Raw genomic sequence first — 16,681 nt, forward strand, 5'->3', positions numbered from 1 at the left:
ACACTCTAGACGATTGTAGGGTATGTGAATATTTGACATATCTCATTTTTTTAATGGGATATGATCAGTGATGATTTTTTTTTCCATTTTTAAAGTTTATTTTTATTTTTATTTTTTTGACATGGGCAAGCACCGGGAACCTAACTCAGGTCGCTGGCATGGCAGACGAGAATTCTGCCACTGAGCCACCATTGCACTGCCCCATATTTCAACTTCAATTTTTAAAAAACCTAGTGAGAGGTAAAATATGTATTTAAAAAAAAAAACAGGAACTTATAATATAGGAATGGTGCATGTGTGTGTGTGTGTGCGTGCAGCAATAGAGGTGAACTCAGAATGTAACAGGGTTTATAAAGGGGACCTGAGATGTTCAGGAATCCATAGCTATAATTGAAATAACAATGTCACTTAAGTTTAATGTTTGCTTTTTCTATCCAGACCCCACCCACCAACATATTTTTATCTTTAAAAAAGGAAAACTGAAATAATTTTATAATTCAACAATAACTTTCTGTAGGCCATCTCATATATAGCTATGACTGTTAAGTAAAATAAACGTTATAGAAACAAGCTTTGAACACAGTAAAGTCCTTTGAACAGTGATCTGTTTTGATTGTCCCATGTCAGGTCCTGGTACACAGCCCTGTTTAGACAGACTGTAATGGTGGTATGAATTGGCAAAGTCCCACTGCCCTTATGCGGTGAAATGGACACTCAAATTCAGATCTTTCTGACTCTGAAATACAAGCTCTAGCTAATCTCTTCTACTGAAATCCATTTATAAGGAGATGAACAAAACCAAACTATTTATTGAGTCGTCATTCATTAAATGATTTACCCTTGGTAGGTCTGTCCTAATTGTTCCTAGATAATCATGTCCAAAAGTCATAAAGTTTTCCCCAGAATTTTTTTCAGTGCCAAATTTACTTCTTTATTTCTTAGGGTATAGATGAGTGGGTTAAGCATGGGGGTCACCACCGTATAGAAGAGGGAAACAAATTTTCCCTGGTCCTTGGATCTGCTTTTGGCTGGTTGTAGATACATCAAGATGATGGTTCCATAGAAGATGATGACCACCATCAGGTGGGAAGAGCAGGTCCCAAATGCTTTATGTCTTCCAATGACTGACTTGATCTTCAGAATGGCTTGAGCAATGTACCCACAGGAGGTTAGGATGAGTGATAATGGCACCACCAGGAATCATGCACTAGCCACAAAGAGCTCAGCCTGGTTGAATGTGGTGTCCACACACGCCAACTTGATGAGCACAGGGACCTCACAGAAGAAATGGTCCACCTGATGATGACCACAGAAGGGCAGCTGAAGGGTGAGTGTGGACTGAATCGAAGTGGTGGCCACCCCACTGAGCCATGCCATAGAGGCCAAGATATGACAGAGCCGAGGATGCATAGCAATAGCATAATGCAGAGGACGGCAAATGGCAACATAGCGATCATAGGACATCACAGCCAGGAGGACACACTCTGTGGAGCCCAGAGCAAGGGAGACGTAGAGTTGAATCACACAGCCGCCATATGTGATTGATTTATCTGAACTCTGCAGGTTGACTAGAAGCTGAGGAATGATACTGCTGGTGAAGCAGAGATCCAGGAAGGAGAGATGAGAGAGGAAAAAGTACATTGGAGTGTGAAGTTTAGGGTCTAAGGCGGACACTAAGATGATTGTAGTGTTGCCTAGGAGGGTCATGAGGTAAAAGAACAAGATAACCCCAAAGAGAACCAGCTCCAGCTGAGGCCTGTCTGAAAAACCTATCAGAATGAACCCAGGGAGGGCACTCCTGTTGGTCCACTGCATTACTCTTGCTTTGATCATTCACTCCTGTCAGATGAAGTCATATAAAGCAGTGACCTCAGGAATTGTATGTCAAATTCTTGATGATTAAGATCTACTGCTGGTAAATCGAACTTTGGAAATAGGTGAAGAGAAAAGGTCAAAGTAGAGAATACTGGAGTATGATAGCTTTGATTACCCCATGAAGCGTCTTACACTGTCTGTTGGCCTTAAGTTGTCCAGTTTTCAAGTTTTACCTTGAGGACAAGACAAGAGGTCATAAAGATTATAAAGTTAGACTGCACAATGATTGAAGTTTTTCCTACTTTATTCATCAATGTTAAATTTGTTAGTATAAAGGTAATAGCATTGTGTAGGAATTGTGGGAACTAAAAACACCAGAGAAATATAGCGCATTTGCAAAATCTACCAAATGGATAGATAAAGTAAGTAGACAAATGATGAAATATATCAGAATGCACACTATCCCATTTGTGCATGCACTACATTTTGAGAATACAGAGGAGATAAGGAAACTTTGGAACGGTAAGCTCAAAGTTAGTTCAAGGGTAAAATGACAACTTGTTTTTAAAGCAATGAGGTGGAAAAACATCCAGGCCTAAAGAATTGTATGAGTCTAGAAGGGAGGTTATATTATAGAAGGGCATAGGAAAATAAAAAAGCAAGTAACTCACTGCTGATTTGAATTAATTAGAATACACAAACTCTTAGAGCCAGTTTCTAGAATATAGGCTCCCAGGTTTGTGGTGGGGAGAGGAGATGGCCTACATATTAAGGCTTAAAATGTACAAGGTTCCTATTTGGAATAATGTAAATGTTTTGGTAATGGTTGGTGGTGATAGGAGTGCAAACTGAGAATGTAATTAATAGCACTGAAATATACATCTGACTGTGATTAAAAGAGGAAATATTATATTGTCTTTTTGGTAGTAGAATAAAAATTTTAAAATAATCCAGGGAACTACACTATACATACAGTGAGCCTTATGTTAAGCTACGGAATACAGTTAATACCACAATTATAAAATGTGCTATCGTTAATTGTAATAAATGTTCCACACCAGGGCCAGGTGTTGGTGGTGGAGTGGTGTGTGAGAATCCTCTATTTTGTGTGACTGTTCTGTCAACTCACAACTTCTCTAATAGAGAAAAAAATATGCAAGTAGCTAAATTTGAAGAGCAGTTATTGCATATATGAGCTAAATTAAATAATGCAATATGGAAATTAAAGTATTTTGAGTCAATTTTTCAAAGACCTTAAATGCCAGTGAACTGATTTGGATGTTATTCATTTAGTAAAAGACAAGCAAAGTCCTTGTAGGAGGGATGTGGTTTTGTTTGAATTTTCCTTTTTGAGATAAATGTATCTACACAGTGTAGTACAATTTAAAACAGAAACCACTCTAGTACAGAAACTGTGTTTATACAATAAACATATATTTATGTGATGTATATGAAAAGCTTATCATTATATTCATCATATGTTATACTCTACTTAATTTTCACACACTGTTCCATTCAATTATAAACACTTTTCCATAACAGCACATTTTAAAGTATTGTACACTGCTTAGATAAATAACTATTACTTAGCTATTTGCCTTTGGACAAGAAATCACTTAATCTATCTGTCATTATTTATTGGATGAACATTGTGTTCCAGGTCCTATACTATTATCTGGAATATAGAATTAAAAATACATTGCCCAAAAATAAATAAAAGAAGCCGTTATAGGCCCAACTACACATTTACCTATTCACACGTATTTGTGACACTAACATACCTCCCTAAGATTTCTTGTATCAGGTTGGATGGGTGTAAAATGGCCTCAGGCCATCTCTATGAACTCTCCCTTCATAGTAACCATGCGCAGATAAGAACCTAGACATGTGTATAAAGGTGAAAAAAGTGAGGAAAAACTACTAAGGGTTAAGCAAGCAATAGAAATATAAGAAGGATTCAATCATTATCAATAGATCACAGTGTGGGGAAGAAAGTCATGACATGTTTGGTAGAGATTTAAAGAGTAATTTCCTGTTTTTTTCCCATGGGCATGCACTGGGAATTGAACCTGAGTCTCTAGGATGGCAGGTGAGAACTCTGCCACTGTGGCCCACCCAATTTCCATGGCTTTTGAGAGAGGACATAACTCCTTGATTTCAAGAAAAATTTCATAAATGTCATCGGGTCATTTGGGAATGGGTACAAATAAAGTTGATGTTGCTACTTTGAATAGCTGTATGAATCAATGTTTCTCTGCAGCCTCAAATACCCTGGTACATTTTCTACTTGCAGGAGCCAGTGGGGGTCCTTCCAGGGTACCTACAAACTGGGCATCTTAGAATATGCTTGGAGACACATTCACTATGCACAGAGTCACTTGGGAGTGAAGTGACAGCTCTAGCCTGTATCTGCAGGGATGCATCACCAACATATTCCTCTGAAAGAACTTCTAGAACAATGTCCAGGTCTGATACAGGCACTTAGAAAATAAACATAGTGGTGCCTCCTACATTGTTGAGTTTGGGAGTTGCTTTGCAACAGAATGCTCTACCTGGTTTGGATGTTGTAGCATAGAAAGTGTGTGTCTACTCTATCCTGATTTGAAAAAGAGAAATGTGTCCTGCCTCTTTAGGCTGCACTTATCCTGAGGGATTGCCAGGACCTGAATGTCAGCTCACTGCACTGCCCAGGGGTTCAAGAGAGGGAAGATAAGATATGGATACTGTTCTCTGTGTGGTCACTGACTCAGTCACTCACATTAGAAAATGATTTCATTTTCTCAGAAACAATTTTTTCCATATATCACATAAGGGTGTTAACATCAGTTTCTTGATGCATCTAAGATATCTTGCTATGAGAAACTGAAACCACATTAGCTGTAAAATATTTCTCAGCAGGACCCCATGAACTGTGAGTCAGGAAAATGACTGTAGTTCCTCATGGTCATGATGATACTAGGAAACATTTAAATAGGACTTACAGGGTGCCAATCTCTGTTCTGAGAACTTGACCTCTATGAAACTATTTAGTGAAGAAATTAGCCCAAGGAGACTTTCTGGGAGAGGCAGAATTTGAGCCCAGGAACTCATATACCAAAGTTCTTCCCTGCTTTTCCTTAAATTAAATGTTTAATGAAAAGTTACTCTATTTTGAGGTTCAGTTTTGGGTTTCATAGCCTATGCTGATCACTTGGAGAAACCTCAGATATTTAGCAATTCAACGCTGAATCTTACAATATCTTTTGGATACCTTCACACTGCAAGACTGTATAGCAAACAGTGTTAGCTTGGTGCTGTAACAATTCCTATTTCACAGGTGCATATTGAATGCCTGCTTTTGGATAAGGAGAGGAAAAGAGGTTGACTACAAATACACTATGTAGACAGAACTGGTGGCAGTTGGGCTCCTGATAAATATTAGGGGCAGGGGCACCAGAAAAGGGACAAAGAGTATAAGTAATGGAATGTGAAAGAACTAACAGATATAATAAAGCTTGGCAGCTTCTGGAGTTGGGGATATTACCTTACTCAAATCACTTGAGTAAAATCTGGCATGAAGGAGGCCAAGATATAGGGTTTAATATCAGGTATTATTTTCTGATTCACAAGTGCTCATACAATGTGTGGAGAGAGCCCCAAAATGTTTCTATCCTTTAACATGAGGAACTCTTAAATCTACTAGGTCTCAGCATATCTGTTTCAATCTGTGTTATGGGGTTAACTGGATAGACATCGTGAAGTACTGAAATGGTACTTACAGGAGAATACCTACTGGAAATCCTACAAAAACTCCTTAAAAATTTGTTAAGGACTTCACATGAAATTGATGCTCTGAGCTCCCCAGTGGAAGCCCCTAGCTGAACCTTGTTCTGGTTAGGGACACAACAGCATTCCTACAAGAGTCCTACAGAGTGATCTCAGTGATTAGGTATCTGTTTTGGTTGTTGTTTTGCATGGGCAGGCATTGGGAATCGAACCCGGGTCTCTGGCATGGCAGGGGAGAACTCTGCCTACCGAGCCGCCGTGACCCACCCTAGGTATCTTTTTAATATGTTGACTGGTTGCCACTTTGTCCTAAAGTGGAATAAAGGTGTAGAGAAGAGACTTGAACTGTGTAAGTTCTGGGTTATAAAAGTGGCTCATCAGAGCCACAATTCCAGCATTATCCATGGGAAAGGGAGACCTTTGGAGTGTAGCCTTTATTACACTCCAAATTGCAGGACATGAGAATTCTCTTGCTCCAATTTTTTGTCAACACATGATTTTGCTACATTGTTGTACATGTTATTTTTGAATTATTTTTGGTCTTCCATTGTATGTTTAGTACCTTAATGTAGTTTTATTTTGCATTTCCCATATGACAAATTATTTTGAGAACATTGTTCATAGGTTTTTGGCCATTTTAATGTCCTCTGTTGTAAAATGTATTGGGATATCGGATCTGAGTGTTGTGTGCGTCCCTATTAAGGAGGTGTCATCACAAACGGTGTTGTGAGCCCAACACTGAGGGAGAAGACCCCATATTGTCAACATCTCACAAAGGCAATGCTGTGTTGTGAAGTCACTCTGCAGCCATCTCTCACAAACCCACAGATTTTTATCTCTGGAAAGACACAGCCCAGTTACCTTCACTCTGCTCCGGGGTGAGACTAATCCAAAATGCTTGGCCAGCAACTCATTGCGGGTCTTTGACCTCATGCCTTCATCTCTATGGTTCTGCTTCCTCCCCTAGAAAATAGAAAACAAAATTAAGATACCTTCTGTGGGAAACTTAAAACCATTTAAATCTATGGAAAAGTTAAAATCATTTAAAAAGTCAACAGATTAAGCATTATTAATAAACCAAAGTATGGGTCAGAAATGAAGCTGCTACAAACAGATGTCTTTGAAGCAAGATAGTTATGATCATAACTAGATAACAATCGAATGAACTTCCTCATTGTATCCAACTCTAAAATCTTGGGAAGTTCCCTTTGGCCAGTATGTTAGTTCAACCAGAAGATTCATTGCAAACATATTATCCCTCCAGATTTTGGAGCACTTTCCAATTTTCTAGAAAATCGTGTCACTAAAAACTGCTTTATTTTTAACAAACCATATTTAGAGACACACAACCTTGGTAGTAGGTATACATGCACTTCTTTTCCTGACTTCCAGAGAAAAGACATGAAATTGTCTGTTCCCCTTAAGCATGGATGTTTGCACACTATATAGAGAACTCATGGGTTATTCCCCTGGGATTTAATTCTCCACCAGGAAATTCTAATTTAAGACAAGATGGTCGAAGAAAAGCATCCTAGGAGACCACAGTATTTTAATCCCTCGAGTCATAAATTTCATCACTGGATACGTTGTTTTTAGACTATGAAATTGCAATAACCATTCTGAAAATTCTCTCAAGGCTCTGTTGAGTACATGTGCACAGTCCTCTGTGCATCCATCCACTCATCCATCCATCTGCGCATCCATCCATGCATTTTTCCATCCATCTTTCCATCTCCCATTTTCATTAAAACCCCTCAATGGTTTCTCATTATTTTTAAATTGATGTCAAAGTTCTTAACACAGATTACAAGGCTCAGCACGATGTTCCCTTGCTTATATCTTCTGTTCTAGTTGCTCCAGTCTTACTTAGTGTTTATTTACGTTCCTCACATTTCAGTTTTTCTCCCATAATGAGGCATTTTAGTCTATCACAATCTGAAACAAACCCATCTATCACCATGCTGTTTATTTTACTTCCTACCATGTTAAAACAACTGAAATATCACATAACAATTTTGAAATGCCTGGCTGCCACTCTAGAATCCAAACTTTGTGATGGCAGAAGATGCAGATATCTCGACAATCATATTTGTAGTACTTAGCTGAGTATCTGGCATATAGCAATAGCTCAATAAATGCTGTTAATTGAGAGAATTATTTGAACCCATCCCTCCATATTACTATTATTTCAACTGAAATTTACTTCACATTTGAAATACTTTTATATGAACTTATATAAAACTTAATAATATGGCATAACTATTTGTGTAAACATGGTACTTCCTTAGAGCTCATAAAGGCTGGATTCATGTCTCCTAATCATTTTTATTCCTCAATACCAATAAAATACATACTGAATTAAATCAAACATTAAGTGAGTAAAATGTATTCAGCCTTATTAAGCAAAATTTCTTTCGACAGTCATTTCTTGAGTACATTTCAGTCACTGTGTCATTAAATGGAGCTGTGATAATGGACTTGCCTTCAGGTGGATCCCATGCTAGCAGAAGAGAGATAAAAGTTTTTGCATCTGACACAGTGTCACTACTATGTTGCTAAGTAAGAGAAAAGAACAAGCATTTAATCTACACTTTGAAAAAAGCAAGAGTGCTATCTGAAGGAGAGGGTACTTGAGGAGAGTATTGAGAAGTAAAAACTAGCCAGTAATATGAGGAAAGATAAATAAGAACCATAGATAAGAAAAAAATCCAAATAAAGGAATTATAAGGGACAAAAATACCAACAAGGAAAAAGTATAGTATGTGTCTTCATACAAGGCTGGAGCTCAAAGGGGCATGTAATAGTGGTGAGAAAGTAACAGGGATAGCCAGATGAGAGTCATAGAATGTTATTTGACTCCATCCTTTATGAAATAAGCTCATTAACAATCTGAAGTAAAGTAGAAATACTGTAGTTTTTCCTTATTTTAATAGAAAATTTATACTTTACTTCTGAGGAAAGAAAGAAACGCTACTGCACGTAGGAGCTACTGGTGATATTCTGTATCTTTAGTTGAGTGGTAGGGACATGGGCATTTAATTATCATTATCTAAAATATTGACATATGGCAAAAATGGAAAAAATAGTTTAGAACTGCAGAGAACTAAAGCATATGGAGCACCTGAGATTACCTCATCCACCTTCCAATCACACTGTTATGAAATGTTAAGGTATTAACCAAAGAAGATGAAGAGAATGAGGGAAGGTATTTTTTTGAAATGAGTTATACATGCATTGTGATAGCAAAATCAAAAGAAAAGCAAGCTTCAGTGACATTTTAACAAACCAGTTCTAAAATTTATATGGAAATTCAATGGTTTTCAAAAAACCAAAACACTTGAAAGAGAAGAAAAAGTGGAGGAACCTGTTCTACCACAGCATAGAGACATCCTGTAACTATAATTCAAGGTTGTGATTACAAGGTCCAATAGGCAAATCAGCTGGTGTAAGGAAGAAGGAGCCCTGAAACAGAGACCCACTCATGATTTATGACCAGACTGACACTGCAGGTCAGTAGGGGAAGAGCAAGTTTACTATATAGTTAGTTCTCGAACCAGTAGATCCACATACAAATTTAATTGCACATCTGTATCAACATTGCATAATAAAATGCCAAGTCTATTACAAACAAAATTTAAGAGATAGACTACAAAGTAGTATTGGAATTTATTAACCTATTTTGCTTCTTTCTAAACAAGACACAGAAGTTATATTAGCGACTAAAATCAAGATTGATAAACTTGATGACAAAAAAGTTAAGAAGATCTGGGTAATGAAAGACAATATAAAGAATGTCAGAGAGAAGCTAAGTATGACCTTCTTCATTGGTAGAGAGAGGCGGCTGGTGGTGTTCGGAGGCAAAGCAGATGGAGCTTCTCTGGGCTCCTTTGAGCAACACTTTGAATCATAAGCAGGTAGGTAAGTGTAAACCTGAGGCACGTAAATAGTCTTCTATCACCATAGATTAATTCTGTCTGGTTTTGAATATATAAACAACAATGCAATATGCATTCTTTTGTCCCTCATTTATTCCTCTGAACATTATTATGATTTCTGTGACATTCATCACTTTATTTTGGTCATTATTTTGGCCCACTGCGACATGTAGCATATTCATAGCATATTCATACTCCTACAGTTAACCATCTCCAGTTGTCTCCATTCTTTGGCTGTTAAAACTAATACTGGTATGGGGTAGTGCAATGGTGACTCAGTGGCAGAAATCTTACCTGCCATGCTGGAGACCCAGGTTCGCTTCCTGGTGCTTGCCCATGAAGAAAATAAAACTCAACTAATACTGCTATGATAATACTGAGGTGTGCTTTGGTACTCAGTGTCAGCAGTTACTTTAGGTATGAACATGTGAGCAGAATATTGAGTCATAGCCTCTATTACACTCCAAATTGCAGGACATGAGAATTCTCTTGCTCCAATTTTTTGTCAACACATGATTTTGCTACATTGTTGTACATGTTATTGTTGAATTATTTTTGGTCTTCCATTGTATGTTTAGTACCTTAGTGTAGTTTTATTTTGCATTTCCCATATGACAAATTATTTTGAGAACATTGTTCATAGGTTTTTGGCCATTTTAATGTCCTCTGTTGTAAAATGTATTTTAAAGGTATTTGTCACTTTTTGGTGTTATCTATTTTTCTTATGATTTCATAGCTTATTTTAAAATATATTTGCATCTAAGTCTATTACTAATAAAGTGGTTGAGATAATAATCTCACAAAAAAGAGAATCTAAGTGGTTAGAGAAGACATTAGCATTATATATACATATATATATAAATGACAGAGGACTTGAGTCCATCATATATAAACACCTTCTGGAAATCTGTACAAACATGCAATCCTATAAGAAACTTGGGCAAAATAACTAAACAAGTACATCATAAAAGAATTCGCTAAGTAAAAGAAAGGTGCTCAAAGGCAAATCTAAACGGAAACTAAAAGGTGATACAATTATATACTATGTACAAGATTTACCAAAATTTAAAAGGTTGATAACATGACATTCAAAAATTAAGTGAAGCAATACAGACTATCATACACTGATATTGGGACCAAATAATGGGTGGACTGTTTAGATGTCATTTTGGCATTTTATAGCAAAGTTGAGTAGCTGCATATACAATGGCCTAACAATTTTGCCATTAATTTCCTAGAAAAAGCTGGGCATGAGTATGCAGTGACACATGCAAGAATACACACATGAACAGGGAGAAATTGTGAGAAGACGGTCAATTAGAAAACTCCGGGAATCAGCTCCTTCCACCAGAACAACTATAAAACAGGCAGAAACTGTCTGAATCAACTATTTCAAAACTGTATTCCAGTGGAACACTGTGCATGAACCAAAGAAAAGCTGGAGGAAGAGGCTGGGAAATTGTGGTAGGCAGAAGTAAATTGCTGTCCACTCAGGAGTTTCTGATGCCCATCTCTCACTCTTGCAGCAGGCAGTGGTGGGGCCCAGCCCCTGGCATGGTTTGCTGGTGCCAGAGAGGGGCGTAGAGACCTGGTCCCCAAGATCAGCAGGTGGGGCACAGTCCCATAGTTGACCACTACTTTGATTAGCACTTTGGGCCGCTAGGGATCTGGTTTTGAGGACACCATTGTCCCAATGCCCCCTTGAGGAAAGTGGCAGAGGAGACTTGGAGAAAGAATATCTCCTCACACTGCAGGGGACAGCTGAAGGGCTGCATTTGCTAGGCAGGCACCATGTGAAGAAACACAGTTTTCTGAGCCATGGAAGAAGACCCTGACACATTTTCTGCCCCATCCCTTATCCTCCACCCAGAAAGTTACTCTGACCGGTGCTAGTTTCATGGGCCCTGGCCTTGACTAAGGCTGAAAAGACCTACTTGGGAAACGCCTCTCTGGCTGCCCCCTTCTCAGAATTTGGACTCCATGTAAAAAGCAGCTTGAGACAACTGAAGCAGTATAGAAACACGGAGGCAGGCAGCCTGGGGTAGAGAGTTACATGCTCTAAATCCTGCAGTAGAACACTCGGGAAAGGATAAAGTTCTGTCTCCTGGAAAGTAGTAGAGTGGGCATTCAAACTCTTGTAAACAGAGTTACTCATAGGGAAAGGGAAAAAAATCCAGAAAACAACAATGAAGAACAAACTGTGGATATACCAGACAAGGACATTTTTAAAACGTTACTTAATATGCTCAAGGAGATGAAGGAAATACACAAAAAGAAATACCACAAGGCTCCTACAGCTGCTAAATGAATTCAGTTAAGTTGCAGGGTACACGTTCAATACCCCAAAATCAGTCATGTTTCTAAACACAAGTAATGAATAACTGCAAAAAGAAATCAAGAGAAAAATTTCATTTACAATAGCAGCACAAAGAAACATAATTGTAGGAATAAATCTAACCAAGAAAGTAAAAGACTGGTACACAGAAAACTACAAGAATTGCTAAACAAAATCAAGGAAAACCTGGGGGGTACAAGGGCAGTTCAGTGGTAGAGTACTCACCTGTCATGCAGGAGACCTGGGTTTGAGTGCACTTACCCTTCCCACCCAGAAAAAAAAAAAAAAAACTCAAAGAAAACCCAATTAAATGGAAAGATATTCTGTGCTAATGGGTAAAAGACTAAATATTGTAAAGATGTCAGTTTTACCCAAAGCAATTTACAGATTCAGTACAATCCCAATTAAAATCCCAACCACCTACTTGGTAGAAATGGAAAAGCCAATCATCAAAGTTACATGGAAGGGCCCTGAATAGCTAAAGCTAACTTTAAATAGAAAAATAAAGTTGGAAGATTCACATTTCCAAATCTTAAAACTTAATCCAATGCCACAATAATCAAAACATCAATGGTGCTAGCAAAAGATAAAATACATAGAACAATGGAATTAAGTTGAGAGTTTGGAAATCAACCGTCATATTTATGGTCAAGTGATTTTTTGACAAGGGGAGAAAAAGACAATTTAATTGGGAAAGAATTGTCTCTTCCACAAATGGCGCTGAGAAAACTGTCTCCATATGCAAAAAAAATGAAGGTGGGCCACTATATCACACCAGATACAAAAACTAATTCAAAATGGATCAAAGACCTAAATATAAGAGCCAGATCTCTAAATCTCCTAGAAGAAAATTGGAGAACAGCATCTTTATGACTGTTATGCCATAGTTTCTTGGACATTATACCCAAAGTACAAGGAACAAAGAAAAAATAAATAAAAGAGACCTCATCAAAATTAAAAACATTCATGTTTTAAAGAACACTATCAAGAAAGTAAAGCAACAATTTACAAATTGGGATCAAATATTTGGAAACCACATAATCAATACTGATTTAATATCTGAAATAAAGAATCTTTCAACTCAACATTGAAAAGACAACTCAATTGTTTCAGTTTGCTAGGCTGCTTGAGCGTAAACAATGAGAATTAATTAGTTTATGGTTTTGAGGCCAAGACAGAAGTGTGAATCAAGTCTTTATCAAGGTAATCCTTTCTTCTGGAGAACTGCTGTTCTGGGGTTGGCTGCTGGCGACACTTGGTCCTTAGCTTTTCACATAGAAAGGCACATGAGAGTGTCTTCTGATCTCTCCCTTCTCCTTGGGATTCCATTGATGTTCAGCTTTTGGCTGATTTTTCTGTTACTTTTGCCTCTTTGAATTTCATCCTTTTAAAAAGGACCCCAGTCAGATGAAGAAAGGAAATAAAGACAATAAAGAAATAAATAATTGGGGGAATAAGTTATGGGATCTTCTTGGTGTTCTTTTTATTTTTATGTTTATTCTTACTTGTATTTTTTGGAGTAATGAAAATGCTCAAAAATTGATGGTGCTGATGAAAGCACAATCATATGATGATACTGTGAACCACTGACTGTACACTTCGGATGATCATATGGTATGTGAATATATCTCAACAAAATTGTATTTAAAAAGGACTGCGGTAATAGGATTAAGATCCACCCTGATTGGGTGGGCCTCACCTTAACTGAAGTCACCTCATCAAAAGTACTGCTGACAATGGATTCACACCCAGAAGAATAGATGAAGTTTAAGAACATGGTTTTCACACTGAAAAAGCGATGCGACTTCAATTACAGATGTGAATGAAGATGATCTGGGTAGGAAAAAGGTAAAGCAGACCAAAAGGGTATGGATGGTGGTGACTGCATTTTAAAACTTAAACTTCTGTGTGAGACCACAGGTAGAATGTTTATTTGGTACAAAATTTACATTTTCAATAGCACACTATCTGAATTGACTTTTATGGTCAGCTAATTCAAACACCATGACTACATGGAACCTTGAATAGGGAATGGGATCTTGGTTTGTACAGGTTGGTATGATGCCTTAATACATCCCAGAATCATCTTGGCAGAAGATCATTTGCAAAATCCCTTTGAGGGGGCTGGGGAAAATGGTCACAATATAAAGTTTTCCATTTGCGGGGATAACCTGATACTCACACCATCACTAGGGTCTGCTAATTTCATGGGCCAGGCCTTCAATCTTGGGCTTGACCTTATGAAACTTCTTCCTGCAAAGAAGAAGCTAAACCTACTTATGATTATGCCTAAGAGTCACCCCCAGAGACCCTCTTGTTGCTCAGATGTGGCCTCTCTCTCCGAGCCAACCCAGCAGGTGAACTCACTGCCCTCCCCTCTACTTGGGACATGACACCCAGGTAAATGTCCCTGGAAATGTGGGAAATGACTCCGGGGATGAGCCTGGTCCTTGCAATATGGGAGTGGGGAAGCCTTCTTAGCCAAAAGAATGGAGAGAGATGAAACAGTGGCTGAGAGACTACAAATAGAGCTGAGCGGTCATTCTAGAGGTTTCTCTCATGCAGTATATCGATAACCCTTTTCAGCTTTTGGTGTTTTGGAGTAGCTAGAGGGAAATACCTGAAATTATTGAAGTGTAATTCAATAGCCTTGATTCTTGAAGATCATTGAAAAACTATAGATCCTTTAAGGTGAGAGCATATGTTTGTGCAAAGTTTGTAACTGACGCTCCCTTTATCCAGTATATGGACAGACAAGTAAGAAAAAAAAAAGACAAAATAAATAAATAATGGGAGGGGATATGGGTTGTTTTTGTGTTCTTTTTTACTTCATTTTTTTTGAGTAATGAAAATGTTCAAAAATTGATTGCCATGATGAATGCACAGCTATTTGATATACTGTAAACCACTGATTTGATAATTTGGATGATTATATGGTATGTGAATATGTATCTCAATAAAATTGCATTTTAAAAAAAAAGGACATTGCTTTTCTTAGGTACATACAGCTCCAAACCACCAAACCATTTTAAAAATGGACAAAAGAACTTGAATAGACATTTCTCCAAAGAAGATATTCAAATAACCAAAAAGCACATGAAAAGAAGCTCAATGTTATTCTCCAACAGGGAAATCTGAATCAAACCACAATGAAATACCATTTCACACACTGTAATATGGAGTTACTATTTAAAAAAAATAGAAAATTATAATTCCTGGAGAGGATGTGGATAAATAGGAACAGTCATTCGTTGTTGGTGAGAACATAAAATGGTGTAGCCACCCCGAAAGATGTTTTGACTATTCATCAGAAAGCTAAGTATAGAATTACATAATCTTCTTTAAAAAGTTTTCTTTTTCTTGTAATCTACTTAAAATTAGGGACAACATTAATGGTATTCTTTATGATCATCAGGATTGTATCTTAGAAAAGTACTAGTCCAGAAAGAACTGTGAGCACTTACTGTCATAGACTCAAAATCAATAAATAACACAGTCACTAACTAAACTCAGCCAAATATCTCTTTTAAAAATCATGATCAAATAGTTCTCATTCCGGATTTGCAAGTATGTCTCAAACTCAGTAAGTATAAGAATATGATTCATTTCATAATGGTCTAAAATAAAAATAACACAACTTTCAAAGTAAATTCAGAAAATATTGATGTCATTGATTTGATATTTTTGAACAACTATTTGTATTTTTTTCTCAGAAAAGCAGAAATAAAAAGGAACATCTATATCTTATGGGTTATCTTTAAAAATATACTTCTAACATCATATTTAGTGGGAAAACTTGAACACAATCTGTTTAAGATTTAAGAAAATCAGGAAGAATGATTGCAATAATCGCTACTTCTGGCTGCAATAACAGTGGTCAGGTAGCCGTTATAAGATATGAAAATAATAAAATGGTTAATGCACAACTTATATTCATGACATAATTGAATGAATGAGCCTATTGAATTTAGTAAGCCATTACTAACTAGCTAACTTACTGTGCTCTAATCATTATTAGTTCATTTCTCTTGGGTTTTCTGAGTTAATGAAGTTAGCAGGGCTACAAAATGTGCCTCTCTTTTAATCCATTCACTTATTCAACAAGTATTTATAAAGCCTAGCATAAGCACTTGACACTCTTTTCTAAATTAGACAAGGATGGTGAAATACTATGGGACTTACAAGGAAGGAACAGCTGTGGGCTTTAATGGATGATTTGACAGGGAAAGTTAAAAAGAGCCCGAGTCCAAGGTGACTCATACATTTCTGGTTGAATCAATATGTAGGTGGAAAAAACTCCAATATTTATAAGTTCATTTTTCTTGCGTTGTTTTCCATTTTAGAGAGGCAATTACAGTAATTTTTCTAACCTATGGAATGACACTGAATGTGAAAGTAATGAACATGCTTCCCGCAATGTGGGCACAATCTTCCGATCTCTGGATAATCCCAATGGGACCACAACCATGCAGTGGGGATGCAATTCATAATTACCACTGCAAATTCTCTATGGTTGTAGGAAAGAACACTCTCCATCAGTTAGAGGATCATCAATTTCCTTGATACACAGTCAAAGTGGAAAGCCTGTAAGAAAGAATTGAGATGCCACCTTCAATTTGAAAATTAAGTTGGTTTATGAAAAACTTGTTCATTGAATTTAAAGGAAAAATCCTGCCCACCTCTAACCCATGTAAATGCACTTAATAAAGTTCATTTGTAGGAATAGGTTAAAAATTAAAATTAAAAAAAGAAAAGAAAAGAATGGTGAAGTTTGGCATCATGACACAAAAGAAGTCGTAAATAATTATTTACCAATTCACAGAAGTAAATG

The 16,681-nt window shown here is 37.1% G+C and overlaps 1 long non-coding RNA gene and 1 pseudogene across 1 annotated transcript; both read right to left on the reverse strand.

Annotated features, from left to right (window-relative positions):
• Positions 1–885: 885 nt before the first annotated feature.
• Positions 886–2,001, reverse strand: LOC143664654 (olfactory receptor 2G2-like; annotated as a pseudogene).
• Positions 2,002–3,448: 1,447 nt separating this feature from the next.
• On the reverse strand, positions 3,449–16,423 carry LOC143664656 (uncharacterized). Its single transcript, XR_013166568.1, has 3 exons — positions 16,345–16,423; positions 6,442–6,543; positions 3,449–3,694 (listed from the first exon to the last, which is right to left on the reverse strand). It is a non-coding gene; the product is annotated as an uncharacterized LOC143664656 (long non-coding RNA).
• Between the last annotated feature and the right edge of the window lie 258 nt (positions 16,424–16,681).

The sequence above is a fragment of the Tamandua tetradactyla genome, chromosome 20, assembly GCF_023851605.1.
Source record: "Tamandua tetradactyla isolate mTamTet1 chromosome 20, mTamTet1.pri, whole genome shotgun sequence".
Classification (NCBI taxonomy): Eukaryota; Metazoa; Chordata; class Mammalia; order Pilosa; family Myrmecophagidae; genus Tamandua; species Tamandua tetradactyla.